At 43.5% G+C, this 19,682-nt stretch overlaps 1 protein-coding gene across 3 annotated transcripts in view; it reads left to right on the top strand.

The window, feature by feature from the left end:
• LRP8 (LDL receptor related protein 8) overlaps positions 1–19,682 on the top strand; it is a 132,933-nt gene that overhangs the window by 22,369 nt on the left and 90,882 nt on the right. The gene's annotated exons all lie outside the window — the stretch shown is intronic.

Here is a 19,682-nt window from a genome sequence, read left to right as displayed (position 1 = left end):
TAATTTCACTTCAAATGAATTTCTGATACAGACCAAATTGACGTTTATTTTGGGGAGAAAACTAATGGATGTGGACTGATGGTGGTTTGTATGGAGGACTGCTAGAAAAGCATGAAAGGAAACTAAATAACAAAGCCATAGTGTTATGGTGGCATTTTTGCTCCATTTTTCCAGTCATTGGTTTTGCAGCCATAAAACGCGAGAAGTAAAATGAGAATTTGGTGAAAGAGCAGCTGTGCAAAATAAGTGTTTGCACTGAGGCTGAAGAGCAGGCTGTCTGCAGAAGCTTATTTCGTACAGATGTATATATACTTGCCGATAGCCCAGCTTCCTTTGGGGAGGTATCAGCTTGCTATTGCTGCTTACATTATAGAGCAGTTGGTAAAGTTTCGGAATGCTTCTGTGTTGACTCATATTGTTGTGTAAATTAACAGAGAGCCATCAATATGGCCTCTGTGTGGTTTTCAGTGTTGTTCTGTCTGACTGCACTTGTTGATATTGAATTTAGCTGGGAATTCCGCATGTAATCGAGTCCTAAAGCCTGCTGAGTGCTGACACAGCGACGGCACCCAGCTCCTCTCCTGATCTGACCAGCAGTATATAAAAAGCTAAATGAATATTAATGCATTCCTGTCGACTAGCAGCTTGGTTTACTTGCCTCTTTCATCTTCTGCAATGAAGTATGAGCTTTCTGGCTAGATCATTAATAAAGCGGCTATTGGGTGATTTATTTCACCCAAAGTACTAGTTGGCCATTGTGCCTCCAGTGTCAGCAGTGAATGGCTTTTCCGCTGTTGTCATGGTCTCCTCCTTAGTAATCACAAGGATCCAGGAGAATGCAAAGGACTAATATCGTTGGGAACTTGCTTACCACACGTCTTGCTCCCATTTGTTCTCATTGTGCAGTTCTCAACTGAATGCGAATCGTCTTTTCCTGGGAGACACCAAGACCGCCAAGGCCTCTCGGTAAGAATGCAGAGACCTTGTCACATCTCTCATGGACCAGGACAGATGAGCTTGCTGTAGCCAGAGGAAAAGAATACATATGGTGTTTTTTTTCCAGGCTCTTGGAGATAGACAGTGTCTTGTCCTTCATGGTCTGTCTTCCTGTCCATTTGTGTGTGGCTGATGGAGCTCTGTGGCCTTGGTTTTGGTGGGTTGCCATGGAGGGAGCTGCTGGTTGCCTGCTCTTTGGAAAAGAAATTATTTTGAATAACAGAGTTGCTATAGAGGCTCGTTTACATGTAAAACAATCACCTGCAGTGAGCAGAAGATCATCACCTACCATGAATGTAAGATCTATTAAGTATAGAGATCTTTCTCTAGGGAATGTCAGAAAGGAGCTGAAGTTAATTGTCTGGATTTGGAGTACAGGTTGGTTCTGTTAGCAAACCTCATGTTAAAGGAGTTTTGTACTTACCAGGAGCTAAATGGAACTTAGTTTTGTGTCCCTCTAGAAACAGAAACTTCTGGAACTGATCTGGGCTGTAATGTAAGTGGCTTAGACAGATTTAATTGGAAAAACGAACAGAGTCCCGTCCCCTCTTCATGTTGGTGTACAGTAATTTCTGTCATTTGTTTGCAGTCATTTAAAAAGCTGTGCCAGGCCCTGATTTTTAGAGCACTGATTCCTCCTCACATGGTTTAGTGGAAACTGCACGTGGATTTTCTGGTTGTGCTCAAGTAGCCAAAGCAGATGAACAGGTTGCTGATGGATACGTCCTTGCAAGCAGATGACTCAGGGTCTAAAGGAGCAAATGTATTTCGTACAATGTGTGTGTGTATACAGATCATTTTGTTTCTATTTTTTCCCCTCATTTTTTCTCCTCCCTTGATATATTTTTTTTTAAGTTTATTTTTAATAGGCACATTTTTGGCCTGTTTTTGGTGTCAGAATTTGCCCCTTCATTAAGACGACAAATATAAAATACACAGAAAAGCTGAAATGACCATTACAGCTGGTATAACCAGTTACAGATCCTTCCAGACAGCAGAATGACAATCTCAGTAGAGCTCGGGCAGTTGCTGTATAGATGTTAATCAAGAGGGACACAGGCAGATTCCTGAATTATTAAAAATGCAGTAATGCTTCTGAAGCCGTGATGTGCCCTGCTAAGCCATGCTGAGGGAACAGATTTTGCCCATCCAAAGTTCTCTTATCAGGTACAATGGAGTAAGAACCGAGCAGCCTCGTCTTGTTGCCTTTCATCAGTTGGAAACATCTTTTCAGCTTTGAATTTCCGAGGCTGTTTTATTGCTTGTGCTGCCATTCCCCCTCCCACCCTCCTGCTTTGTTTGCTTGACAAGAAGAAAAGGCAGAAAGTGAAGCACACAGCCACATTTCCATAAGCTTAGACAAACTCTTTCTTCCTTTTTCTTTCTGCCCTAGACAGGGTGCTTATAATTAGTCATTCCTGCTGTGGTTGAAGCGGAGGGTTCAGAAAAAAGCTTTGGTGGTTTTTTACTAGCAAGAGCAAGGAAAAAAATAGCATGAATGCAGTTCATCGTTAATTTGGGGAATACTTGTTAGCTTCGTAATCCGGGCATATAGTGTTCTTCAGCTGTGTTTGTCTGAGATACTGTAGCAAAGCAGAGACCTTGTGGTACTTTCCCTTGTCATGCTGAGATCAGACAGTGCTGGCAGCATTTGGGGCTGAAAGCTGAATGCAGAATTAAAAGCACCTTAAAGAAGTAGGCTATTAAAATGGCACTAAGCAAACTCAATGGTAGGGTGGGATAATCTGAGCTGCTGTCCTTCTCTTCTTAATTAAAAATGGACCCAGGTTACAGAATGTGGGCCTGGGCTGAGGGGGTGTTTTGTGGGGGTGTTTTAAGGACTCCTGAAACTGGCAGTATTGTGCTCTTGGGTTGTGGCCAGTGAGCATGTTGAGCGTTGAGGCAGAAGAAAGAGAAGTGTTGAAATAAAACTTAAAGAAAGTTATACTCATTCTTAGAGAAGTGTAGAGTGTAAATGGTATTGCAGACTCCTCCTATAGGAACTGCAAAGCAACCGTGTGGTAGTAAGGTGTGAAATACATGATTATTGGCCTTTCAGTCTGAAGTGATTCAGTTATTTCTGCTGCGGTATTAATGCTTGTTAGGTCACTATCCCGTCTTGTAAAGAAATAAGCTGTGATCAGGTTGTCTTTAACACTGAGAAGTTCATATTTCCTGTAACATCAAACATGAAATTGCATTTTTAAAGTTCTATTTATTTATTCTGGAAAATACAATACTCAGGAAACTTGCAAAATATAGAAGGGTAACTATTGCTGTGCTTGCTATTTGTTTTTAATGAGTTAACTGGAATTCTCTTTTCAGTCAGTCCACTACACAACATATTTACCACTTAACTGAGTTTTAATTGACCCTTTTATTATTATAATGATGGGAATAATGCTATGGTAAATGTATTTTCCACTTGCTGATTTTGGTAATAGAAACAGCCTTAGATTGCAAAAGACAGAAACTGGGTTTCATGGAAATCAGCTGCCCTTCCATTTTAAAGATAACAGGGTCCTCTTTTAACCTTGGGTGGCACTCACCAACTTGTTTCCTGCCCTTTCTTCATTAGGTTGGCTCCTTGCCTTGACGAGGAGATGGCTTTTTAATGCAGCCGCTAAAATCCACCAACTTAGAATCTTTCAATCCAATTAGTATGGTAGATTAGTTCTTGACTCTCTCCCTCTCCAGCTATAGCACTTGTGAATCGAGTGTTTGTTTTCCATTGCAAGTTTTTGCTGGAATCAAAAGATTTCCTTTTTCTCTTATGACTTAGCTTGCATTGTTTGTGCGGCACTCGAGTGGTAATGATAACAGTTCTACATAAAGCATCAGCAAGGCACCGGGCTGCTGCACTTTGTGAGATAAAGCTTGTTGGAAAGTTCTTGGGGACAAAGCAAGGTTCGTGCCTGGAGCTGCAAACATGGCTGGAAAAGGAGTGATCCTGCCTGCTGGTTTAGCACTGCATGAGAGAGCAGCCCCTCTGCACCCCCAGGTGCGGTATTAGTTGTGCAGCATGATGGCTTGCACTGTATTTAACAGTTTGAAGACGAAGCATAGAGCAATAAACATAGAGCTACTGACCTTGATTGGAATCTAAAGGATATAGTGTCATTTTTGAGGAAACTATTCTGGCCTGGAAAGGATAAAAACTGTAATTCTAGAACTGCCAGTTTTAAAATAGCTGTGCTTGGGCTGATGTAGGTGGCTGATGATGCAAGATGCTGATTAGAAATCATCATGAGATTTGGTTTGGAATTCTAACCTCAGTGAGTACCTCTCCTCTCCACCAGCACAGGATGGGGAGGTTGGATTTGGTTAGGTAGGTGTTCCAGGTTCTGGGAGGATTTACCCTTTGTGCCGACCCTCAGTTGACACTGCAGCCAAGCTGGCTCCTGGCATTCCTTTTTCATGAGGGCTGCTTTGCTTAGTACCATATGGAAAAGTCAGCCTGCTGGCCAGAAATCTCTGTAGTGATGGCAACCTTTGCACAACTGTGTTGTGTTTGGCCTTTTCCATCCCTTCATTTGCTGCTCTTAGCAATGCCCATAGCCATTGCCATAGTACTTATCACCCCAGAATTACCAAGCTGTGCTTGGATGTGACCAGATCTGAGATGGAATACTCATTATCTGTGGCTCATTCTAATTTAATCTTTAAAGTTTGGTGAAGAAAAACATCACTGAAAAATGCTTTACCTACCTAGATATATATTCTTAGTGGGGCATGCCTCTACAGTACCTTGTTTTTTGTTAACATGCAAATAGGAACTTGATTTCCAAGCCAGTTTCTGTTGCAGTTTGTGCTAAAAGGTCTTGGAAGTGGTTGGGACTGGATGGCCTCTAAGTATCTTAAAGCAAATCTGTATCTGTGCTCCGTTCCCTGCTATAGGAATTGAGCATCTGCTTTGATTGGAGAGTATCCCTCATCTGTATTCACCCTTCAGTAAGAAATGAGAGTTTGTGGACAAGAGATGCGTACAGACAAGGTCTCTTGTTCATTCAGAGATGTGCAAATGTCTCTACTGCCTGCAATAGGGGAAGATGAACAAGATGTGCCAAAATACATAGAATAAATTATAGATATGATGGCATTTTTATCACAAGCAATGTATCAAATTTACAGCCGGCTGAGTGTAAAGTTATGAAAACCTCTTCAGTTTTATAAGTTTAATGAGGATTAAGTATTAAATGAAAGATAAATAATTAGAATGCAGGCAGAATAGCGTGGAGGTGCTTACCAGCTCTGTTTTCACCAAGGATTTTGAGATGCCTTATAGATACCAGTTTTAAACTTCACTTTTACAGCCCTGTGAGGCAGAGAAGCTCTGTGACGTATCATTTACAGGCAGAATATTCCCATCAGCATCCACACGCAGCTATTGCTGTGTTTCTGCAGACATGTTAAAATTAAGGCCATTGGTGAGAACTTTGTTTCAGAATAATGGGCTGGTTGGTTATTCCAAGATCATGTGCGTGATTTAATTTCCAGCCTTTGCACATGTTTTTTGGAAGTAGTGTAGCCGTAGTTTTATATACTTCAGCATACAGACCTGAGCAGTGTGCTTTTGCTTTGTTTGAACTGCAGCATGCTTTCTCACTGCACGCTTCCAAGCAGCCTGCCAGAGCAAGAAGCCTCCTGAGTTTCTTTTGAGGCAGGTTACAACTCTGTACCATTTTTTAGTCCATTGCTGAATCGCAGCTGCATAAAAGCGTGATTTTCCTTTTTTTAGTCCTTTTCAATGCAGCAAAGCACAATCCATATCCGTATGCACTCAATTCATGTAGCTCATGGGAGAACCAAGCCTGTACAAATTTTTCAGTGGAACATGTCATCTAATAACCGACTTGCACTGTAAGAGGAAAATATTCCAACCATCTCAGATTGACTTAGGTTTCTTACTGTATTTATGGTATAGAATAAACTGCAGTTTAAGCTTAATATACTGTTTCTTTCTGCATTCTGCTGCTTCATTAAAAGGTTGCTTCACATACTTAAAAAAACACTGATATTAAAAAAACCCTTAGAGTGATATGGAAATTAATGTATGCATTTTTTCACAGTGCTATTCCTCATTTGGTTCTCATTTAGTTTGTGTTTTGCTCTGGGTAGTCATCTTTACATCGCTATTTTGATGCTCCTGATAGAGTTTGTACAGAGAATGGCAACAGCAGATTGATCGCTGAATTCTTTTTTGAATGAACTGTGTGAAGAAAGACAAACAAATGAGTATTTGCACAGCTAGATGTGTCTTTCAGAGGCTTCTGGCTGCTTAAGACCAGTTCAGCTCCATCAGTTTCTCCAGCAGAGCAGGGAATTCTGATGCACACCCTGTTCATATTATGCTTCGTACTTCATCTTGTTCAGCTGCTTGAAATGCTCAGAGTGAGCTGAGCTCTCAGTATCACCTGTGTGGAATTTTGAGCAGTTCCTGCAGCAAAGAAGGCACCGCACACCTTGCCCCATTTCGGGTAAGACCACAAAGGGAAGTTAGTGTGCTTTAAAGTGATGGGAAGCAAATAGATGGTGGAGGGAGATGTGCTCTTCTTTTAGGATGTTGCTGCACACTGTAGTGAAGATGGGTGTGTCTGCAGAATCTCCAAACAGGTATCTGTGTTCTGTGTCACGCTCAGATTGCTTTACCTTAGGGCATAAGCTGTCAGTGCATCGTGCAGGGAGAACGTATTCTCATATGAAGACATCTAGGAAGGAATAATTTCCTTGGATGCATCACTGTGCAATTGCCTTTATAATTTATGCCTCATTCTTGCTTCATTTCAGGCTGCCTTCAGCTCCTCCTTTTGCTCCTCCTGTCTCATCTGAGGCTCCGCTTTCAGAGCACAGTGACAGGGTGACCCAGATTCCCAGAGGTGTCTGGTGAATGCAACGCTGATGTGCTGCTTTCAAAACCTTTTGCTGGCAAACCCTGTCCCTGCTAGATGATCTTATTTTCTTTCCTGCTCATTAGTTTCTGACAGGTGCATCTACCAGTAGTGGTTTAATATACTTAGCATTAACTAGCAGCATGTGTGCCTGGATATTTGTGCGAATACAAATAGGTGTAATGGTTGGATGGAGGGGCAGACAGGTGTATTTAATAAAATACATCAGTAGGGGAGCAGGGGAGGTGGGAAGAGAGAGGGAAAAGCCTGCAGGTGGTGAAGGAGGTTCGTGGTAGGGCCTGAGGAGCTGTGAAGTCAGGTAAGTCAGGGCTGGAAAACCCAGTGGAAATGGGAGCAGGGGGCTGCCTTCTCCCTGGCTATGAGCGAAAGGAATAGGGAGGGGGAACAGATGGCTCTAAATTGTAGCCTCTGATGCTCTATGCTTTTCTGTGATCAAACTGTGACTAGCTTCTTATTTGAAGGTGGAACTGAAGATTTTACTGTCAATACACTGCAAATCAGATCCTTAAAAGGCAAGCGTACAGATCTGGTAATTGCTGAAGAGGAGGAGGAGTTGGTGGATGCACACCTCTGTTGCAGAAGATCAGCCTTTTCTAATGGGCTGCAGTGTTCTCCTTAGACAGCCCACATCCTAATGCTTTCATGGAACCCAGTGCTTCCTATAGGCTGTCTGTACTGTGTGCTGCTTATTTCAGTTAACCAAAAGAATGACTGTGTTATACCTAAGAGCTTTTTAGCAACTGTATTTATTTCAGCCTGTCTATTAAAGAGAAAACTTTTTGCTTAAGTTCTAGGAACATAACGATGCAATGCGTTGCTTTCTGTGGGCACTGTGAAACATCATCTTCTACTAAAAAGTATATAATATAGGAAACTACTGGGGGAAAAAAACCAAAAAGCATAGCCCAGAGTCTCACTAAGTTTTATACTGCTTTTCTAGTATGTTTGCTCCCTGAGCTCCATCAGTTTTGGGGCCATGCCCACTGTCCTCTGGGGCGCAGCCTTTTCCTCACCCAGCCCACCCCTGACATGTCTCCATGCCATTCCCTTGGACCTGTGATAGTTATCTGTCCTTGTGCTATGAAGCCCAAACTGTGTATGGCACTCGAGGTGAAGCTGCAACCAACTTGGGCAGGGAATGAACTGGTCATTTGTAAATGAGTGCTTCAAAACATGCCAGTAATTAATTCATTTGGCTTCAAATGAGAAGGTTTCCCTGCTGCTTGGCCCTGCTCCTGTTTCTCAATGTCTTTCAGGCACTGACTTGCTTGACTTCTTGCCTTGTATGCTGTCAGTGAAGCTGGCAGTGAAGTACATGAGTTGGTGATAACCTCATTACTGGAGTACTGGTTTTGACTGCGTAGAGTTAATTTTCTTCATAGTATCTGGTACAGTGCATTGTTGTGGATTTGTGACAGAATTCAGCACTGATCACAATCTGGTGTCAGGTCCTCTGCAGCTGAAGGGATGTCTCAGCTACATCACACAATAAAGGCTGGAGGAAAAGAAAAAGGGGGAGGATGTTTGCAGTGGTAGAGAGCATCTTCCCAAGAAGCTGTTGCATGTGGTGGATCTTGCTCTCCTGGAAATGGCTGACTGTCTGCCCCTTGATATGGAGCAATGCATCAATTGCTTATTTTGCTCTTCTTGTGTGCACAGCTTTCATTTTACTGATTAAACTCTGTTTGTCTCAACCCACAAGTATTTTCACTCTTACGTTTACAGTTCACCACCCCATCCCATGGTGAGTGTGGGGGTGTGCATCTGTGCAGGGCTGAGTTGGCTGCTGGGGTTAAACTGCAGTAGCTGGGTACCTTGTGTTCAGGGCACTCACTTTTATGCTGTGCTCTTGGTACAGCTTCTGGCACTTGGAAACCAAACTATTGTATATAAGGGGAAGGAGTACCACCACGATCTTCAGTGGCAGCATGGACTGTAGCAAGTATTTATTCAGAAACTGCCTCTCTGCGAGGTCTGTGGGAGTAAATTCTTGGGTTTGAAAAAACTCTTGGGGATATCAAATTAGCTGTTAAAAGCTGAAGTGCATCTGTGTGCTTTTCTGCTTCTGAGACTGAGTCATTGTTCACTGTCACATTGCAGCCTTGCTGGAAGGTGTTTGCTCTAAGAAAATCCGGGGGAGGTAGTGACAGCGTGGAGGACATGACTTTGGATTGCCTGGTGTAGCACTTCTGTAGCTACAGCCTGTGGAGAGATCTGAAAAGGAGAGAGAAGGAAAAACTTGTGGCTGGAGAGAAAAGCTGCAGAGCATTGCAGGTCCCCATTGGGGGAAGCCCAGCACTACTTCCTGTGTTCCAGATACCCTCTGCTTCTCAGCTCAGTGTAAAGGCTTCCCATGGCTTGTGGGAAGGATGCAAAAGACCTTTCCTTCTTCCTCTGTTTGTAGCAGGGATTTGAAATCAGGAAGAAAACCTGCAGACTGAGAAAACCCAGCTATAAAATTCTATTCAGGCTTTGTTGATATAAACCTTGTATTTTCCTTTTGCCATGTGGTTCTGTAAGACTTGCAGGATGTTTTTCAGAGGCTGACCTGCATCACTGCCAGAAGAACAGAAACACGTGCAGCCTTGTCTACATGTTTGCAGTTATCATGTTCTGGGGTTATGCTCTTTAGTTTCGTGGTGCATCTTGATCTGCCCTTTAACATTCCTGTGCATGTTAGTGAAATCTGTTGGGCACATAAGAGAGCAGAGCTTGACTGTGCAGCTCACGTGCTTGACAATGCAAGGTCTTGTATTTCTAAAGAAAGTTTAGATAATGCGGAGTGTAGTATTTATGGCATCACATATTTCAAGATTATTTCAAGACGATGCCTGGAGCAATGAGTGTAGGAAGAGCAACAAGAATTTGCAGATTGTACAATTTATGCAAACGTGTAGGATATAGTTGTATTTGATGCACTTATAGGAAGTGTCGGTGCTGGCAGAGAGCTGAAAAGAAGGCAAAAAGGGAATGGACCCCGATATCCTTTGAAACTGGCATTTGAAAGTAGTCGTGCAAAAGTGAAGGGTGACTGCATCTTTGGTAGGAGCAACAAAGGGAGCAAACTCTGTGCTGCCACTTGCAGATCTGGAGGATGCTGATGGGTTGTGAAGAAGTGCGTGATTAGAGGTGAGTAATAGGAGAGGCTGCTTTATCTTCTAGTTCTGTTTTACATTAATTAATAATAAACTTCAAGCAACGGCTTATTTGAGGGATGAGGGTCTGCCATGTAACTTCATTGGTATGAGCGAAGGTTTGTAGTTGGTTTGTGGAGCATAGCTCATGTTGTACTGGTCTTCTCTGCTTGGATGGGACAAGTTCTGGTCTCTCTGCTGGCATGCAAGCTGCCTGAGGAAAGCAAGATGATGCAAAGATGTGAATGAGTAGTGTTTGCTTTCCATACTCCTGCAAAAGCTTGAGATGGGATAGAAGTTACAGCTGGATAGCAGAGAATGCTTTCTCCATACTGCTGAGGCTTTGGAATGTAGTGCTGAACAGTATAAAAATAAACTCGAATGTATGCTCTTCTGTCAAAAATTGCAAAGACACGCTCTGGTTTGATGAGCAGTTGTCTAGGCACTGTAAATATATTCCTAAGAAACTGGTTTGACAGACAGGGGAGGACGTGCAAGCTGCAGAATTCCAGCATTTTTGAAACCTCATTTTCATTTCTGGACTCTGTCATCTTTTGTGTGCATGTGCACAAATCCCCATGAAGGCAGCGTTCCCATTACAAACCAGTTACCAACTTCAGCATTTCAGAATTCTAAAATTGTGCTGTTTGCATTTCAAATTATGTCAGATTTGCTGTAGCATAGGAGCACCCAAAGCAAACACCATTGCTTGAGATACCAGTGTAGGTGATGTATAAATTCTGGCTCTAAAAGAGACGAGTTTGCAGGAGTAGCCCAGAGGTTGCTCAGTAACAGGTGAACTGTGTGGGGTTTTTTTTGTTCCGTTTAATTATAAAATAATCTATTGCAGTAGTTCTGGAATAAGTATTTTGAGAGAGCTGTTTTGGTAGTCATCCAAATGCAGATTACTTTGGAGTGTCTTATTTTCTTGCTCAATTACTTGTCTGAGGCTCCTGCCAGCAGCTGCCCATCCCCTCCATATGGAGGAGCACTTTGGGGTGTGCAGATCTGGTCAGGGCTGCAGCCAACCCCCCCTCTGTGGTGCCTTCAGCATCCCTGCAGCAAGCTCTGCAGAAGGATGGGGAGGGGACCCCAGTGGGAAGCCCTGGGGGGGCACAGGCAGTGCTTTGGTATCCAATTCAGAGGATTAATACCACTTTCTGTTCCTTGGTCTCTGCAGCCAGTTGGCCTAGCATTCATATCGAGTTTGCCCACTTCTCGAGTGCACTTACTTGTGTAAATCTGCTCAAGCGTTTAAGTCTGAAAGAGCAAACAAACAGGGAAATGAACAGACGGCTCTGCTGGCTCTGGAGGGGTCGTTTACTTCTCTTCCCTTGTTTCCATGAATGTGGCCCCTTGCAGTACATACAATGCCGTCTGTCAGCTCTCCTTTCCCAAGTGAAGGTTTTGCTGTGAAGTGCAAAGTGCCGTCTGCGCATGCAGCATCTCTGCTCCTTTAGAAACACTGGGAGCTGGACACATGCTTGCTCCTTTTCCTTAGCACTTGGCTTATCCATGTGCCTACGTGCATACGTTCCTTACTGAAGAAACCTGGCAATGTTCAAAATTCTTAAGACCAGTTCCTTATTATGTCACATTGCAGCTGTTTTCTTCATTCATTGCTGGCCATCCGGTGAATCTCAGTTGTTCTGGATGCTTTGGTCTCCCATGTTATTGCAGGCGAATACTTAGAAACACTCCTTCTCCTGAAGAGATCGTGGTGGTTTTGCCATATGCAGTATTGTGCTTTCTGCCTTTAGCGTGGTACCTTCTGTATATTACGCTACACACACTGATCTCCATATCCTCGTAACTTTCATCCTTGTGCTGAATGCCTCGCTCCCAATTTGAGTAAAGTAAAGAAATCAAGCATTCTGACCAAATTCAGGTCAGAGTTTCAGGTTGGATTTCTCATGGGAAATTTAATTTTGCCTGTTTTAAATTCCCACATAACTGCCCTAAGACATGATACGCACATTTCAGTCTCTAGCTCTTCTGTTGCATTGCTTGTAGTGTTTTAAAGGCTGCAGAGGTCCATCCTTGAGCTACAAGTCATCCTTGAGTCTATCTGGCACTATAAAGGTTATAAGACTTGGTGCAGAATTGGTCCTAGCAGTATATCTTTATTGGAGAGAGCATGACTGTCATATAAGATCCTTTTGTGTTCTCAAACAATGGAATGTTATGAGACAAAAAACAAATACTGCTATAGCTTTAATAGTAACTTGTAAGTGGGCCTGTTTTACTCAGATAAGTGCTATATAAAACATTTGGGAGATTTTGTGACAGATGCTCCCAAGAAAGAAGATCCTTGTTCTTTGATGATGCAAGATGTATTGGGAACCCACCCCCTGGCAGCAGGTATAAGAGAGGGAATCAGGCAGCTTCTGTGCACTGCCTCTCATGTTGGTTTCCCCTCTCCATGCTGGTCCTCCAAGTATATGCTTATGCACTTTGGTGTGCCAAGTTGCATTTACTTCAAAATGAAGCTCCCCTAAGACTTAAAACTCAGTGCTCTCTGGGAAACCAGTTCTCCAGGCCTTTTGCAGTGAATGACCTTTTGTAAGCCAATGGATGTGGCTGCCTTTTTTAAAGCTGAGCTATGATGTTAGTTTTTGTAGTGGAAGGTTGATGCAGGAGTGGATCTCAAATATGTCGCATCCTCATTTTTGTTCTACTGCAGTTCTTTCTGCACTGACTTTTGTTCCCACCTGGGATTCTTGCCCTGTTTTGGGAGCTGCTTGCCTAGAGAGTCATAACAGTGTATTGCTATCTGCATTCTCCAGGAGTTCTCACTGCTCAAATCCTCACTGCCATCCTTCTGGTGATGCTTGTTCTTGCTTTAGGGGCAGGACACTATATCAAAATCATTCCTGCCTTACCTGCCTCAAAAGCAGGTACTTTGCTGCACTGCTGCTGATCTTAGTGCTACTCCACAGTGCTTGGCTTTAGTTTAAAATGTCAAGCATAATCAGACAGACAGGTGCTCCCTGTTTATATATGAGGGTTGCTACAAGAAGAGTGTATAAATGCTATTTGTGTTTCCTGTTCAAGTCCTTTGTGAGCTCCAGTGAGAATACTGCACCACTGATTCTTTCTGCCTTCCCTTACACCAAGGTGTGATGTTTTCTCAGGCGTTAAAGTGCTGCCATGCTCACCTCTCCATCTAGTCAATGTGTCCTGATGCATTGCCTTCATCCATGTTTCTCTTGTGCTGTTTAAAATGTCACAGAATTCACCAGCCTGCCTATTGCACAGTTCATTTATGATTGATTCTTTGCCTCCTAGTGATGACTTGCTGCCAGTCTGGAGAGGGTGATAAGTGAGTGGGTAGCATGAGACCTGATGTCACCCTTGAGGTGGAATGTCACTAGCATGAGTTTCCTGATGGAAGTTGCTGGAGAACCCTGCCAGAGCTCAGGCTTATCTGCACTTCTGTTGGTGAAGAGGAGGCAGTTTGACCCTATATATATATAATATTATATATATATATATGTATGTATGTATAATATAATATTTTTTATATATATATATATATATTGTTTCCTATGCTGCTGTGATCCTGCAGGGCTGATTCCTGCGAGTTCTTTGGAAGAAAAGATATTGTGCCTTGTAAAAACAAGTGATTTTACTTATTGCAGTTGAGAAGTCAATTAACTGGCTAATTAAAGCAATTTCTCATTACATAATTGAATTCTGGTTCATCACCATTTCCACTCTGCAAGACCGCCCCAGAGAGCAGAGCCATTTCTGAGCGCTCCGTGCAGCAAACAGAAGAAACAATTGCTTGTTTAGCAGCTCAGAGCTGCTCCTGGGTGTGGGAAAGGGAGACATGGTTGGGTGGGACTTCCCTTGATTGGTTATGGAAATAAACAATGAGATGACATCCAGCTGTGGTTAATGGGGTGGGGGGGAGAAAGCAGCTTTCTGACTTATTTTTAGTGCCAAAGAGGATCAGAAAGGAGATGGAGAACACTAGAGACCCAGGGGTTGGCACGGAAAACACGAGTTCCGCAAACTGGGCTTCCCAGACCTTGGGGGTACACTGTGAGATATCTGTATTCACATATTCCAAAATCCAAGCATTATACTAGGTTTGGGCATGCAGGTGCTTGTCAAATGCTGTCTTAAACTGGCTGAGAGGAGAGAGGGTTTCCTCTTAGTGAGAAATACAGACTGAAGTTGGAGGTGGTTTTTGTTTATGGATGAAGGATTGTAGGAGGGTACTGCTAAAACCAAGCTTGGTGTCAAGCCTGGCCACCTGAGGGAGCAGAGAGGACTGGGTTAATGCTTTTTGTTGCTGATGATTTGATAGTGAAGGAGTATGGCAGGGAGATTTTTGAAGTTAGGATGAGAGTACTTCAAAGCCCAAAATAAATTACATTTGGCAGCTGATGTGGAATTCAGAGACTAAATGAGACACGATTAGAAGGGCTGAGCTGAAGATGCTCAGCATCCCTCACTAGTGCAGTGTCCAGTGACTCGGAATGCACTGACTGTGCTATGCCTTGCAAGTAGGGCTGTGAGTAGAAAACTTTCTAGGTTTTGGACTTCTACAGTGATGTGGGAAAGAAGAGATAGAAGAGAGAACCCAACCTGATGTTTTTGTTTTTAATCACCTAATATTTCACTTGGGACTGCCGCTGCTTGGTATCTCAGCTCTAGAGCTGCATTCATGCCCGAGGGCAGTGGCATCATCCTGTGTGTGTTCTGATGTCACAGGTGAATCAGGTACTTCTGCATGCTCTGACAGGTGCTGGTTTTCAGTGGCGCAGTTATTCCCCTCTTGATTGAGTTACTGATGTCACTGCTGCGGTGCCCTCAGCCTCTTTCAGCCCTTAGGGAAGAGGAGACCAATTTGGAACTGAGACCCGTGTGTGCTGACAGCACAAGTTAAACACCACCGGGTTAAAATGTGCTTGTGTTTGTCGTCCTTTAGGAAGCTGCCTAATTCCCAGGCTGGCACATCTGACATAACTCAATTATGGAATCATAAATAAACAATTGACATAGGCCAAGGAACTTCAAAGTGCTCAGTACAATCATAATAGGTTCTAGCTTGATAAATAAACCATGTTGACATAGTCTAAAGGACTCTTAATCTTTTCCTTTTTTATTTTTTTCTTTCCTTCTATCTTAGATCAAAGCTTCTTCCTTGAACTGCAGCCTGTCGGCTCCCCCTGCCCCCTTCCTTCCCTGCTCATCTCTCACTGTGAGCATCATTACCCATAGGGCTGGCTTTTCTTCAAGGTGTGCTGTGGATCCTGATAGATATTTACATGTGAGATAGGTCTCAAATTACTGGTCAAACATTTGCCAAGCATGGTCTAGATGATAGGTAACAAGGGACGCTTTTACTTGAGCTGCAGCAGCTTTGAACCCAGCAAAAGACAAGGATGCAGTAAGGTAGGGGGTGAGATGAAGTTTCTTGTATTGCTTTGTTCAATTTGGGGCTCTTTCAGAGATTACCTTGTGTTGGAATGTCTGGTCTGAAATAAAGCTTGACATGTTAGAATTCCTAATTCTGGCTTAATTAGCGGATTGCAAACCCAAATATTAAGTGATATTAAGTGCATGGCTTACAGCTTTTCCCATTCATAGCCCACAGCAGCACCATGGTGCTCCATGAAAGGTGCTTCCTGCTGAGCTATGTGTAAGGGATGAGCAGTGAGGGAAGCAGAGGAACAGGCTGTGAACATTTACAGCATATACCCTGTGCTGCCTCCTGTCCGCAGGAGGACACTGCCAGTGTTCTGAGATCAAAACACCCTTCTGATTCTAAACAAATGGTCACTGCTCTTGTTAGCTTCTTAACAGCTGCATTTACCATGAGTCCTGTCTGTGAGAACAAATAAAGTCTTTGGTGTTGGGGCTTTTTTTGGTAATCCAGTCTAGGGGGAGCTCATCTTTATGGAGGTAGTGAGAGCTCCCTGGTTCTACTGCATGAGACCAATATTGAAGTAGTGCAGAGCCTCTGCATGGGTATTTGGCTCAAAAGTTTGATAAATATTTTAGTGTTTTGCACATCTTGTTGCCAGAAACTTGGTGTCTAAAGCTGTCTTCCAGGGAAAAGGATCTTTATGCATGCTCATGTTTGATTCAAGCACTTGTTCTTATGCATGTGGCATAAAAAGGCAAGCCTTCAATTCAATTCTCTACTCCATTAGCATCCTCAAAGGATGTGCCTGGTCACATCAGAAGCAATCTGCTCTCTCCGTCTTTTTTATTATGATTATTTGTTTTGTTTAAAACTTCATTGCCTATGAAATCATCTGTCACCCTCTGCAGAGAGCTGTCAGTGTCTGTGAGTAACAAAGAACCTCCTTCCATTGCTCCCTGCATACCTGCCTCCCCCACAGCAGTTTGCTGAATCTCTGTGGCCTGTTCAGTCCTTGGCATCTTTGCTTGTGCTGCCATTAAGGATGCCAGTGAACATTAATCTCAAGGTAGAGGCTTCTTTATTAGATGCTGGACTGATGCCATCAGCTGGTTTCACTTGGGTCACCAAGCAGCTGCCAAGCAATAATGTTTATTGCATTTTTACTTCATGTTGTCTGCTTCGTGATTGGTGTTATTGTTTTGGGTTGGTTGGTTGGTTTGTTTTTAATGATGCTCCAGGAGCACAGTAGTTCCACCCAGCAGCTTTTGTACAGTGGAGGAGAATAGAGAAAGGAGAGACAAGGAAATTCAGTGTGTTTCATTGAGGTTTCTAGTAGGGGCTCTGAAGACTTTTTCTTATCATAAGAGGACATGGTAATGGCAAGCTCCTTAATTCATGTATTTCTACCTCATCCTTGATGATGCTGTGTAAATACACTCTTCAGTCTGGATGAGGAACAAGACTCTGGATGAAACTGCACTGCTTAGCAAGCAGTAGGACAGTGCTGTGTTTCTACTGATCCTCTTGGGGTTAATGTGATTAACCAGTGAGCTGGATCATTTGCACCCACTGCTGGTTAACTGGTCATTTCCAACCATGGTGATTCTGTGATTCCACAGGTGTCTCCAGGCCCTCTCCTACTGCAGAACAGTCACCAGTCAGGGGGTGCCACAAAGTAATATGTTGGCCATCAAAATAAAGCAGTTGGAGCGGCAGAGCCTTTGGGCTCATTATCTTCTGTGGACAAGGCATTGTGACAGTGAAACGGCTAATGAAATCAAACGCTGTCTTTTCAGTTGAAAGGCAGCGTGATGATTACAGCCCTTCGTTTCCTAGCGGCTGAAAAGCGGCAGGAATTAACATGAGCCAAGATTGCTGTATGGCTGTTCCACATCTCGGGAGCGATGGCTGTGCTGCCATGTGGAGCTGCCTTCCTGCAGCAGCCTGGCTCAGTCCTGGCTGAGCCTGTGGGTCTTGTGCTGGAGCTGGGATGTGACCAGCTGAGGTCTGGGAGTCACTCAAAGGAAAAGCAGTGAAAGTACACAGCAAGCAGTTCGACTAAACACAAAGGATTATGTGCTAGTGTGTGTGGATGGCCAGTGGAACTGTTCATTCAGACCAGGTCCCTCATGTACTCCATCCTCCAGGAGAGGGTAAGATAATGTGGACCCTAGACATGGATGATGTTCCTCAGTCCAGAGTATGTAGCTCTTGTATGGTTCTTGGCTACAGTTTCATGTTTGGAAATGTCTTTTGCACAGAACTAGAAGGGTTAATTGTAATCATTAAAAGTCTGAAGCCCAGCTGAAGCCTTGAGCCCTGTGCTGGGGTGTTGCAGGGGGTGGGTCTCAATCAGATGCACCTGGAGGCAGGGTGGGATTTGTTTAATAGTCAGGTTGCAGACACCTGCCTGTGCAGTTGGTAGATACTGTTGAAGGAGATAGGTAAGTTATATCAACTTCACTTGGGTTCTTTCCTTGCCATGGATGTTCCTGTGCTTTGCTTAATCTACCTGGAGGAGCATATTGCCACACACACGATAGAAATCACCAGGACTGGATGCTGTCCTGGAAGCAGGTACGTGAAACCCTGGTTAGCTGAAATCCTGAGTTCCAACTAATCACTCAGTACTGAGCATCCTCTGCTGAGAGCCAGCTGATTTTCCGTGGTTAGGCTTTGTCACTGGTTCTTTGTGAGGCAGTTCCAGGCTGTGTCTTATGCTTGCAACTATTTGGTGATTTTGAGGATTCTTTTGCAATGGGGATGCAGGTAAACTCCCCATGTAGCCCCACCAGGCTGTCCTGACAAGTCAGTGCCGGCAGCTCTAAACTGCTGCAGTCACCTCGTGCTGCTGTGCTGTCAGTCAGGGGGTTGCTGACTCCTGAAATAAATGCTGTCCGTGTAATTAGTATGTGTAGCAGCAGAAGGTTTTAATTATATGGTTAAATACACAGGCATACAGGACTGTCATACGGCATCAGTCTATAGGCCCTTTGTGGCCGACATCCTGCCTCCAGCAGTAGCCAGTTCTGGATATATTAGCAAAAACACAGGATTTCTTTCTGCTGTTGGAGTTGTACACGCTGTAGGCTGTTATGGAAAAATCTCCCTTCTTGCTTTCCTAAAACCTGAATAATAATTCCTCCTCTATGAGCCCTTTCACTTTACTGTGGTTCAGGTTAACACTGTATATTTGATGTTCTGTAGGCAAAGGATGTAAGATGAATGTGCTGTTAGTCTTTCCCCAGCTTTACCAGGAGACTTGGGCTCTGCTGAGTTTCCTGAAATTTGTTTGTGGTTTCTCTGTGCTTTTCAGTGCTTTCTCATACCTGGTGGAAGTTCATCTCATAGGTGACTGAGTAAACAGCTGCTGGAGTGTTTATGTTCCTATTACTCTTTCCTTTTCACTTCTTCTTCATGAAAATCAATCTTGCAGTTTTGAGTAATCATTTTAGGTCAGTGTGGGTTGGCAGATTTCTCCTTATTTTTCACTTCCCATTTAATTAGGTATTTGTTGCTGGCAGCTGGTTGTGTAACCCTGATCAGGTGGTAAACTGAAACTTCTCTAGTTCACAGTGGATGTGGGATGCACTGTACCATCTCTTACCAGTTTGAACAGCCAAAATGAGTAGGATGGAGAGAGCAAAGCTCTTCTTACTCCACATACAAAGGGATAATTGCCATTCCTTACCCACTGTGACTACTCTGTGTTCCTGCAAAAGGAAAGGTGTGAGGGCAGCTACTGCCACTTGATATTGGAGGATAGGGAATATTCAACCCACTGAACTTGGATTTTTCTCCAGGTCTGCCTCCTGTATGTAGAATGCTCACTCATAGAGCTGGTTTTAGCAGTAATGGCAAACTTGCTTGCTGAGGGTTGAGGGGTCACAAGTGTTCACTCACAGAGGTCGTTAAGCATATGGATACCAGTCTGCATGACGAATTTATGTGACCATCTGTGAGCCTCAGACCAAGGCTCAGCAGATTCAGGCTGACTCATCAGCTGAGCCTGAGGAACCTTAGCTACCCATGCAGCTGCTGTCGGCAGACAAGTATCAGTTCTGCAATGCTTTCTGCAGCAGAAATCGGTGACATCTACAGTCTTAAGCCCAGTTCACTGATGCAAGAGCTTCTCCTGAATACAAATGTTTGTTTCTCAAGTTAAGTGCAGAATGTGTTTATCCCAAAGATGCTGAAGGCTTTTGGAAACTCTGAGCTTGTTTGGAGATCCCACTGGACCAAGGGATGAGCTAAGAGGAATTT

This window comes from Coturnix japonica, chromosome 11 (assembly GCF_054131305.1).
Source record: "Coturnix japonica strain WE chromosome 11, WE-NBRP24, whole genome shotgun sequence".
NCBI lineage: Eukaryota > Metazoa > Chordata > Aves > Galliformes > Phasianidae > Coturnix > Coturnix japonica.
This window is presented reverse-complemented; position numbering and strand designations above follow the sequence as displayed.